Source organism: Primulina huaijiensis, chromosome 17 (genome assembly GCF_012295235.1).
Source record: "Primulina huaijiensis isolate GDHJ02 chromosome 17, ASM1229523v2, whole genome shotgun sequence".
Classification (NCBI taxonomy): Eukaryota; Viridiplantae; Streptophyta; class Magnoliopsida; order Lamiales; family Gesneriaceae; genus Primulina; species Primulina huaijiensis.
Genome location: NC_133322.1, coordinates 4,593,690 through 4,606,904, shown reverse-complemented (window position 1 = coordinate 4,606,904; position 13,215 = coordinate 4,593,690).

Sequence of the window (13,215 nt, the reverse complement as noted above, 5' to 3'; positions counted from 1 at the left end):
GATCATTCTTCTAACGGGTTACAACCCACAAATTTCTTTATCCGGAATATCAAGTATTAGTCGGTGACTCGGTCACTCGATTCTTCACAAACTAACCCGATCTTCTCTAGGCGGGTAATATATTTTTTCACCAATCAACTCATTATTTCACTTTTTGATTCAGGCGATTGATGTTGATTAAGGTTTTTGAATTTTAGTTTTATGGGAACCTTCCAATCTTTTTAATCAACTAGGTTTTTTTCTACCAAAAGCATAATATATTCTATGAATCATATATCAATAAAATCTTGTTTCAAATAAATTGTGTTTAATGTAACAATTGATAGTGATCTAGATATGCATTAGATATGTAGACCAGTCATTTAACCATATTTTTTAAAATTATTTTTAATCGATAATTTTGATGTGATACTTTATTGTGACTCGTGAGCGTCATGTTTGCATTTATATAATAGTCAAATCGGAGAAAAAACCAAAATTGCTAAGAACAAAGATAGCAAAAACTTAAATCTGTCACCAAAAATCGAAATAGATAGGTAAATTTACATGACCAAAATTTTATGTAACTTTTAGATTCTTAATTTAAATAAATTGTGTTCAAATTATTTTGGATCGTGAGTTAAATAAGCATCATAAGGATAGAGAGATTACTTAACCATTATTTTTTTTAATGAATAATATCCTTTAAGTAAAATGATGTTTTAAAATTAATAGTATTTTAAGTCTCGTGTTCTAAAATTCAGGCATAAAACCCCTACAAGATGGGGTAAATGTGTCTTAGTTTTTTATAATATAGGGGCGAAATGTGTTTTTTTTTTAAAAAAATGAAAGACATATTAGTTTCTTAATATTTTTTAGACCTTTTAATTAACCCTGCTTTTTTCCCCAATGATGCACAATTACTAAATTGCCCAATTTTTTTTTAAAAAAATTAGCTACTTCAGTAATATTTATATTTCATGTATTCAGGAATAAAGCCAATTAATTGATCTCTTTTACGATATTTTTCCAATAATTTTTAAGAGTATGTATTTTGTGATACGGTCTCACGAATTTTTATCTGTGAGACGGGTCAACCCTACTGATATTCACAATAAAAAGTAATACTCTTAGTGTATGACCCAAATAAGAGATTCGATCAACGAAATTGATCCATGAGACCGTCTCACAAGATTTTTTGTGAATTTTTAATGAGAAATTAACACCCAACACCAAAACCCAATGTTAGTAAAGGAGAATATAATCAATATCCCATGATGTAGTTAATTGAGATGCTTTAAAAAGTGTCCAAAAAGTATTATCTTTGCAGGTACAATTGAAATATAATGTGTTTGATTTGTTGTATGATTTAAAATTTTAAAATGTTAAACTTACATCATACAATTATAAATTTAAGTAAAACGTTCTTAATATGAATAAATAAAAAAAAACAAACATAAATAAATTCCATTTGATGCTTTTGATCAATTGGCTGAAGTAATGGTTTCTATTTCTAGCAAAAGTCAACAGGTCTATTACCTAGAATATGACAAAAGTGGAAACCTACCAAACCCCCCCAACATTTAAATTATTCATTTAAAAATGCTAACTTAGAAAAATAAAATTGTAATTTATTTAATTATATAGATGTGACACCGACCTGATCAGACATCTTGGCTGTTCTTTTGGGGAACATAGTACATGCTTTTGGAATTATTAATGTAATTGTGGAAGACATAATGTGTGGGTATTCTGTTCATGGGACCTAGTGGCACCACAAAATCAACCCCCACCTTACATATTTACAATTTGATTGACGATGATGAATAATTTTGGATATATATATATAGACGGTCTCATGGGTCGTATTTTATGAGACGGATCTCTTATTTGAGTCATCCATGAAAAAGTATTACTTTTTATGCTAAGAGTATTACTTTTTCGGTATGGTTGACCCTTCTCACAGATAAAAATTCATGAGACGGTCTCACAAAAGACGTACCCTATTATTATTATTATTATTATTATTATTATTATTATTATTATTATTATAAATATGAGANTATGAGAATTTAGAATAAAAATTCGATTCATTTAAAATAATTATAATTATTACCATAGTAAACAAAATTGATTTAAAAAAAACAATAGAGAAATTAAAATTTTACTCTTGTAAATTTACGTCTTTGTTGTTTGGTTATCGACGATATCAAGTTGTACACAATTTTAGTTCTTTTTTCAGAAGTGATACTGATGTGGCGCAAATATGAAGCTGATATAACAATTGCTTTTATTGTATTGTACCACTATTATATCAATACTGATCTTGCNCGAGCTGAAGATGATATTTGTTATAATTGTTTTCAAAATTCATATATTGGTGTCAAATAAATTACAAGTCATCTATCGTTATCTTTGACATTTAATTTAAAGTAAAATAGAGTTTGGATTTGAAATTAATAATTTGGCATTTTGGATATAAAATAGTTGTTGACAAGTTTTGGAACTAATTAATAAATCTTCAAGGACAATTATTTCTAATGCCAAAACCCATTGAATAATGCTATAGATACAACCAAAATATCGACAACGATATGTACAACAATAATATCGTGATATTTTGCTATTATATCGTGAGATTTTGTAATGAATTTATCGTGAGATTTTGATAAATGAAATTTTTGTATTGAATTTTTTGTGTTGCAAGAATGTTGTATGAATTTGGTTGTACATGTAGCATTACTCAAACCCATTAGCCACCACGAAAAGCAGTCGGATCGCATCGCTGGGTTGAAAATTCTACCACCCAAAATAGTACAAACCCTAAATATTATAAAATCAGAATCCTATAAAATCCCATCAAATAAGCACAATCATGTATTCAGAATTTATTTTGTATTGAATCTAATTATTTTATAATTTATAAATAGTTATTTTACCTCTATGATTTTTTCTCCTAAAGTATAAATTTGGTCTTAGCAATAAATTATTTTAAATTTTTTTTATCATTTTTCCTAGAAACAACTACATATAAATTTAAATACATAAAAACTCATATGATACAGAGTGAGAAGTATCTCTAACTCGACTCATCATGAAATAGTATTATTTTTCATTACAAATATGAATAGGATAGAACCGTCTTACGAAAATAGATATGTGATATCGTCCTACTCTTTGTTATCAAGTGCTTGTGTATGAATTAGTAATTGGTTGATTAATTCAACCCGATTAGCCAAGTTTTGAGACTTGTTTGAATAATTAATTAACTCTAAAAAAATTTCAAATTTGGTTAAAATATGATAAGGTGTGTGTGTTCACATTTGACTTCATTCACCTCCTTAATAGTCAAAGTTCACAAATCAAATAATAATAATTTATAATTAAAAAAATGGAGCGAAAAAAGAGAATGTTATCTGTATTCTATATAAAATTACACCCATCCTACTTCTTTTATTTATTTTGTTAATTGAATATATATATATATATATATATATATATATAAAGTACCTAAGTGGAATAAAAATTATTTGTACCACTATGTTATTTCTTTTTTTAAAAAAATTAAGTCTCTTGTGAGACGGTCTCACGAATCTTTATCTGTGTGACGGGTCAATTCTACCGATATTCACAATAAAAAGTAATACTCTTAGCATAAAAAGTAATATTTTTTCATGGATGACTCAAATAATAGATCCGTCTCACAAAATACGACCCGTGAGACCGTCTCACAAAAGTTTTTGTCTTTTAAAAAATACCCATAAGGAAATAATTTTTTTGACTTTCTTCCCATCTTTTTTTAGTTCTATGTTTCGACTTGCTTAAAGTAAAAATGTTGACTCCTCAAGGGATAATTTTTCCTGATGCACACATGTTACAACATTTGCATTAGACATAAACTTCGATCTTAAACATTTTCTAGTATACAAAAGGATAATTTTAAATTTTAAAATATTTAGACGAGTCAAGTCGGGATAATTTACTATATCAATAAACTGAATAGCAAGTCTACAGAGAAATTACATTTTTGTCACATAACTTACATGTTTTTCATTTTTGTCATGTCATCGATTAATTCACAATTTTACTTCTATAACTTTTATTTTATTTCAATTTTAGGAGTTCTTCACGAGAATGCAGACGTGACAACAGAAACACATCATTTTCCTGCGTCGCTTCAACACTCCGATGAAAATGGACTAAAATCGAAAAAAGTTACAAAATAATTGACTATAAATATAATTGACCGACAAGGTGACCAAAAATTAAAAACATACAAATTATAAAACCAAAAGATTTATCAAGAGCATCGATTGACATGCCTCTCTAGGAAATATAATTTTGGCCAATTTTGATGTTGTCGATTATTTTCCATATATTTTATTAATTACAATTACAGTTAAATTTGGTACGTACAAGTGTTAAGCTATTACATATTCTTTCATGCATGTGTATGTATAATTATATAAATTAATCATGCAAGGAACGGACATAAAGACAAAAGTAGCTAGAATTGACTTGGTAACTCCAATGTTCAATATTTGTCTGAAAGAATTTAGGCCTGAAAAATTAACATTTTTAATAATATAAATTTAAGTTTGAATGCTACGAACGAACATGTTGTTGAATTCCTAAGACATGTCGAGAAAACGTTGTCGAGTCTTCTGCCTGTTGGTAGGCCAAAAGTGGTCGAAGCCTTGTTCTTAGGACTTTCGTGCGAATTTATCCCTCGATATTATAACTTTTTAACGTAGGACCAAAACCCTATTGGCTGGGTAGGTCGGGCTACATCCGTGAGGGGAAACTTTACTTGTGATATATATATATATATATTGTATATGGTTTGGATAATTTTGGTTTTTGTTTGTATCCAAATTATAATTTTTTATTATTCAGATATTTATTTTGTTTTTGTTTGTATCCAAATTATAGTTTTTTTTATTATTCAGATTTTATTTTGTTTTGTTATCTTTCGATGGTAGTCTAGATTTTTTTCTCTTTTGATATTTTCTAATTAGAGTGATGACTTGACATCGGATACGTCGTTAATGTATCTTGTCACACAACATTTTAAGATGCCACGAAATCATTTTTCGTGTCGAGAAATCCGATAAAATATGATTGAAATCGAAAAAATATAAATTAGCGAGGCTAATATAGTCATGATCAAAAATGGAAAAAAAAATCGTGTTAAAGAATTGAAGATATAATTTTAAGTTTTTTAAAAATAAATAAAGCTGAAGCCGGAAAATATATGGTTTGGATATATAATTTTTGTTTTGTATGTATGGAAATTTTGGTTTAAAATATAAAGAATACCCAGTATAAATAAAACTGAAGTCGGTTTAATAATATTAAGTTCGTTTAAATATTATAGAAATTTTCATCACACATTCTCACGTGTCAATTTTGTAAGACGGATTTCTGATCTGATTCGAATCATGAAAAAATATTAATTTTTAAGTAAAAAATATTTTTCTTTCTGCTGAAAAAAATTAACCAGATCGAAAAAACGAAAAAAAAAAAGTTCGAATCGAACTTGGGTGCATGCATTTGTGCTCCACATGATTTCTGTTCAATCGAACAATTCAAACGTCGGTAAAAGAGTTTATTTTTTAAAAAAAAATATTGGAAATTAGTTTTTGGGGATTATATATTGAAAAATATAGCACAACACCGTATATGTAATGCCCGAGATTTGAATTATCGTAATCCGGAATGATTTGTTAATAATTAAGGTAATTATAGATGGAAAGGATCGGACTGGGAAAAACGAGGAAAGATGGAAATTATGTGCGAGGACAGTACCCCTCGCGCATATGCGCGACCAGGAGGCGCGCATATGCGCGATTTGGGCAGAGAACCTCGCGCATATGCGCGAAGGAAGTGCGCGCATATGCGCGAGCTGTGCATGCCGGGTCCAGAGAACCTCGCGCATATGCGCGGAGATGAGGCGCGCATATGCGCGAGCTGCCGTGCTTGGAACGCGCCGAGACATATTGTCTCGCGCATATGCGCCGATGAAGGTCGCGCATATGCGCGAGACGTGTTTTGCAAAGAAGTGAGCCACTTGCCCTTCAACATGCATGATATATATATACATATGCAAACCTCATGAATCTTCAGAAAGAAACGAGAGAAGCTCCAAAGGAATGTTAGATTTTGAATCCGACTTCGGTATTGTGTTCCTATCAACGTAGGCTACAACTGGACGTAAGTTTTACTACGTTTTGATATGATTTGAAATTATGCTATTGTCAGAACTGAATAGGATTCTTATATGATGTTCTTCATACGTTAGACATCATAGAATCGAAGTCAGATTGAAAAATAGATTGATTACGGATTTGTTATGATTTTTCAGATTATATTGAGTGGTATTGGACAAATTTGAATTGTGACTGGCTTATAGATTGTATTGGATAGTGGTTATGAATTGTAACTGTTATCTGGTAATGTTGTATTGACGGGGATATTGAGATTTTACCGTTATGCCGTGGATTTTGAATTACATACAGAATAATCAGATTCAATGTTGAATTGAGAATGGAATATTGATATTATGATTCTCGATATATCGTTTCAGATTTACAGAGACAGTCTTGAGTTCAGAACTGATATTGCTTCAGACCGAGACTACAAACGGAAGGTATAAGTCAATGTGGTATTGGGAGATCGACTTGAGTCGGTTTAGACTTGAGTTTCCCTAAATCACATACTTTACTTTATTGCATATTTGCATAGATTTGATTGATGTACTTGTTCTCTTGCTTTATAGATAGCAGGTATTAGACGAGTAATCTTGGGACAGAAGTGCCTGATAGTGGCGGGATCGCCACGGGCACATTGCACGATGTCACAAAATAGAGTATTGGCGAAAGTGCCAAAGTCTGTCACCGGATGATTGGCTATCGATGTGGATAGAATTGTAGCTTCTTCTATTACTGGTGATCGGTACCGTATCGATGTGGATAGAATCGTAACTTCTTCTATTACTGATGATCGATATCATATCGATGTGGATAGAATCGGAGTTCCTTCTATTACTGGTGATCGATATTATATCGATGTGGATAGAATCAGAGCTTCTTCTATTACTGGTGATCGATACCATATCGATGTAGATAGAATCGGAATTTCTTCTATTACTGGTGATCGATATGGAATGCCAACTTCTGGAAACCGGGATCCCTAGACTAGGATTGAGTCTAGTCTGAATCGTACAGTTACGAGCATTGTCGACAGTCTGATATTGATTATGTTTCAGATTTTGATCTATATTACTGTCATCTGTTACATGCTTTATATTATTTATATGATTGCATGGTTCGTTGATTTATACTGGGATTTATTCTCACCGGAGTTATCCGGCTGTTGTCGTGTTTGTATGTGTGCATGACAACAGGTGGGACAGGTTCAAGGTCGAGGAGATGAAGAGAGAAATCGTGATTAGAGTGGAGACTACGGACTTGATCTGAGATAGGGTTGAACACTTGATATTTAGTAGTTGAACCTTAGTTTGTAAATGATTGTATATAGTACAAGACTTGTACGTTACTTTTATACTGATATGTATAGTATAGTGATTCCATTACGTTCCGCATTTGATATTATATTTTAAACAAAAAAAAATTTTAGACCCTGTTTATTATAATTGATTAATTAGTCCCAATGACGATTAAGAACATGATTAGCATCCGGGTCCCCACAGTATAAGTGTTTGTTTTCTTAACAAGAAATTTTTGTTGTGTATAATTAGAAGATATATACTGGATTAATTTAATATTTTAGTAGTTTTCATTAAGAAATTTAAATTTTAAAATATTATATTAAAATTATAAATAACTATACTCAGAAAGTGATCAAATATTAATAATAACGGAAAATTGCAAAATTTTTTATATGTTTGTTTCTTAGCGATTTTGGTCTTCTGTATTGTCAAATTTTAGTTTTAGTTATTATTTTATTTTTTTGGGCAATTTAAGTCATTTCGAAATGACATTAATGTAACACAAATGCGGTGTTAATGTGATGTTGACTTGTATAGTGTGATATTTGTATTCTCACGAAGAATAACAAAAATTGCTAAACATAAAAAAATACAAGACTGAGATTGATTTTTAATAAAATAGAGAACCAAAATCACTAAGAAGTAATTATACGATACCAAAAATATAATTTTTCTCAAAGATAATTGTTGAGTTAAGCGTTCATGAGTGAGAGTAGTATTGAAATGTATGACATCTTGGAAAGTTCTTGTGCGTCAAATTGCTGACGTTGCTCGCTTGATCTGGTTTGCTAGGTGTACCGTAAGACGCAAGATCTTAACGGATAATATTGTCTCTGATTGAGACTTGACCGATGGAAGGGAAAATGTAAGACTAATCTTTAAGGGATATGAGACAATAACACTAGCAAATAGGCACACATCTCACCGGAATCATGGACCTAACAGCCCGACCTATTAGCACCCAATTATGTAAAGTCTGCGATGACACAAATATAAGAAAATAAAGTTGAGTCTTGACTACAATTGTAGTTTTTGGTCTAGTAGTAAGAGTTTGATCCTAAGAGTTTAAAAAAAAGACAAATGAAGTAAAAGGATAAAGTTAATTAATGTTTGTTTATTTACATTCCCGTTATTTTTATTTGTGTTTAACATAAAATAGAACGTATTTCGCAAGCGTACAAATTTTTCTGAATGTTTTAATGTATTACGGAATTAATTCCAATTCTTATATGCACCAGCTGCATGCAAATACCAATTTAATTATATGTCACAGCTCATTGATCTCTAGTAGACTTTTATAAAATAAAATAAATAAATTATTCAATTATTGGAAAAGATCGATTTAATTAATTATCTTATATAATAAGACATTAATCCTTGAAGACTTTTGTAACATTAAATGATTCAATTATGAAATGTAGCCAACAAATACTGCTAAACCGTCACTTCATACCGCCATAATTTCTTGATAAGCACATGAAAAAAATACAAACGAGAAACAAAACCACTCTGGATATTATAAAATCATTCCCAAGATTTAAATAATAAAATTAAGCAATGCATGTGTTGATGTTTTGTTAATTCTCATGATTGGAATTCTATATTAAAATTAAAGACACATTGTAGTCATGTGAAATCTAATTATTATCGCCCGATTCGTGTAGAAAATTTGTACTCAAATACATCTATAAGATTAATCATTTGTCGATTTATCAAAAGTTACATTAGGTGGTAACAGTGCAACTCAATTATTTTAAATCCTATAATATAACTCAAACACCATGTTTCGATTGTTCTTCTCAACATGAACAATTATTGCATCAAATATTCCATCTTCCAATAATTGCACTTCTTGCGATCAATGAGAGTCGAACCAGTAATATTAATGGTTCTGCTACCAATGGTAAAACCGAATGCTTGTCGTTTTTATCAAAAGTTATGGTGGATGGTAACAATACAATTTAAGCTTTTTAAATTGTACAGTAGCTCAAACATCATGTTTTGATTGGTAACTCTCTCCTTTTTTTTTTCTTTAATATTGGTGACTGTTTTTTGAGTATTTGTAAGAAAAATTGAAATAAAAATATTCTAGGGGATTTTTGTTTTTTGTAATCTCCGATTGCATTATAGTAAAAAAAAAATTTGATAATGGTAAGTTTACATCAGTCTTATTGAGTATGAACCACTATGATTTATATGTGTTTTTTATGCTTTATAATTTTTAAAGTTCAGTGCTCCAATAATTATTTGGACAGATAAAGTGATCGGATCGGAGAGATAATTTTTCAAGAGAAATTGTGGAATTATCAATCTATTAACCCATAAATCCAATCAAAACTCAAGTTCATAAAAAAAATATAGATGCAATGAATTAATTTGTCGATATTATTGAATTGTGGAACCGGCGCATAATTACATACATATTTAATGACAAAAACTTGTGTGAGACGGTCTCACGGGTCGTATTTTGTGAGACAGATCTCTTATTTGGGTAATCCATGAAAAAGTATTACTTCTTATGCTAAAAATATTAATTTTTATTGTGCATATCAGTAGGGTTGACATGTCTCACAGATAAAGATTCGTGAGACCGTCTCACAAGAGACCTACTAATATTTAATTAAATAAATAAATTCGCCTAAACTTATTTATAAATTTTTATTGTTCGATGTACGACCAACATGCATTTGTAAGTTTCCACTGAATATTAATGGATGTCTCCCTTTCAAATTCTATATAAGATATTTGACCAAGTTCATTTCTCTGTATATCTCATTTATTTTTAATAATTTTTAATAATAATATAACAAGAAAGTTTTATAATTCCCAAAAAATGACATATATTTATTTTTGATAATGTAAAATTTCAAAATTTGATATTTGTCCAAAAGATTGGTTTATTTTTACTTATTACCTTTGCATTCTATTTTTCTCATAGGGATGATATGAAGCTAGAGATACATTACCAATATATGAAATCCGATTAACACACCGTTTGAAGAATCAAAAGTGAAAAAAAAAAAAACCCGACTTATTGAATTAGCACAAAATTTCGACGATTTATAAGATTGTAATCCAAAAAATAATAATTTTTAGGATGAAATTTGTAATTATGCATATATCACGACTAGTTTATTTATTAATTTATTTTACGAGGCCATGCCTGCTTCTCCTCAGTACCCTGCCCTTTCGAGCTTGTTGGGGCCCTTATTGTCTTGGATTATCTACACACCAACACCCATGAACGCAAATAAGGACAGGAAATCGTGTCGTCTACGTACATACGGGGGCAGAAGTCGGTTCATGTTGTAATGTTCTTGCAGTGTTCGATAAATATTCATATTTTATTTTTAATTTTGCTGAAATTTTTTTGAAGTTTAAGCCAACCTTAAGTTTCCCTATACCATCCACTCATTTAATGTTTTTTAATACAGAAATTTATTTAACAATGAAAGACTGTGAGTTACGTCAGAAGAACTAAAGGTGTTTTGGACAGTATTCTTGGATTTCTCCTAAGTTATAAAATAATCTGTGTTCTCAGATTTTCATGCAAGCCGAAGCCCTAGGATAATATCCATTTACCTCTCATTCACATTTAAAGGTCCAACCCCTTCTTTATTTTAACTTTTTAACCTTGGTTTACAGCCTACATCTTTGCTTCAATTGGTCGGTTATATCATTTAAAAGATTAATTTAAATGTGAAAATAAATATAATATAAAGTTTAATTGTATCAAACATCTTCTTTTTTATGTTTGATCGAATATTTAATTTTATATCCTTTATGACTGCACCATCGGTGTATTAATATTTGTATGAATGATTCGGCATTTGATATTTGTATTTTATGTATAGGGGTGGGAGAAAATACCAAATTTTGGGTATATTGAGGCTACCCACTACAAGAAAATATGCATACAACAACGCACATACGACAACGGTTTTTCACAAAAACCGTTGTCGTATGTTTTTTAACAACGGTTTTATCGAAAACCGTTGTCTTTTGGGGGGGAAAGACAACGGTTTTTAAAAACTGTTGTCTTTTTGGGGTCAAAGACAACGGTTTTTGGGATAAAAGACAACGGTAGCGTTTTTTTTGGGTCAACGACAACGGTTCTATGAACTGTTGTCGATTAGCGTGTTTTTTGAACAAACAACCACGGTTTTGGAAAACGTTGCAATATTTAGCGACGGTTAATTCATAAACCGTCGCTAATTTTAGCGACGGTTTTGCGTTTAAATTCACGATGGTTTTAAAATACCCGTCGCTAATTTAAGCGTGTTTTTTTGGACAAACAACAACGGTTTTATAAAACGTTGCCATATTAGCGACGGTTAATTCAAAAACCGTCGACCGTCGCTACGTTTAAATTCGCGACGGTTTTAAAATAAGCGTCGCTAATTTTAGCGTGGTTTTTTTTGATAAACAACGGTTTTGGAATACGTTGCAATATTTAGCGACGGTTATTTCAAAACCGTCGCTAATGTTAGCGACAGTTTGTCAAAACCGTCGCTACGTTTAAATTAGCGACGGTTTTAACATAATCTTCGCTAATTTTAGAGTGGTTTTTTTAACAAACAACAACGGTTTAGGAAAACGTTGCGATATATAGCGACGGTTATTTAAATTAACTGTCGCTAATTTAGCGATAGGTTTGTCAAAACCGTCGCTAAGTTTAATTTAGCGACGGTTTTGAATTAACCGTCGCTAAATTTAGCCACATTGTTTTGAAACCGTCGCTACTTTAAGCGACAGTTTAAATCCAAACCGTTGTCAAATAAAAATATGCGACGGTTTATCATTTACCGTCGTTAATAGCGACGGTTTAACCAAAATCCGTCGCAAACTGTCTATAAATATCTCCATTTTCGTTCCATTTTCCTTCACAACACTTAAAATTTTTCTCTTTTACACCATTTTATCACTTCACACAACACTTAAAATTTTTCTCACCACTTCATAACACTTAAAATTTTTCTCTCTTACACCATTTCATCACTTCACACAACACTTAAACTTTTTTTATCTTACACAATTTTATCACTTTCACACAACACGTAAAATTTTTCTAACCACTTTATAACACTTAAAATTTTTCTCTTTTATACGATTTTACTACTTCACAACACTTAAATTTTTTTTCTTTTACACGATTTTAGTTTGGATTATTAGTTTCTTTTAGATTTATTATATTATTAAAAGTATTTTTTTTTTATTTTTCGAAACAAATTAGCGACGGAACTCTTGAAAGATGACCATCACTAAAAATAGCGAAGGTCGTGATTTCTACCGTCGCTAATTTAAAATTAGCGACAGGTAAAAATAACGACCGTCACTTTTTTTTGTTTGCGACGGTTCTAAAAACCGTCGCAAATATGATCTTCCACAACGGATAAAAACCGTTGTCGTTGAACGGACTTTCAACAACACCCTCAGTTACAACAGTTTTTAAATGGCTACGACAACGGATAAAATCCGTTGTCTTCATAAGAGTGTTTTGATGTGTAAAACAAAATTAAAGGCATCAGCCTCTCTGTGAATATACACAATTTTATCACTTTCGCACAACACGTAAAATTTTTCTAACCACTTTATAACACTTAAAATTTTTCTCTTTTACACGATTTTACTACTTCACAACACTTAAAATTTTTTTCTTTTACACGATTTTAGTTTGGATTATTAGTTTCTTTTAGATTTATTAAATTATTAAAAGTATTTTTTTT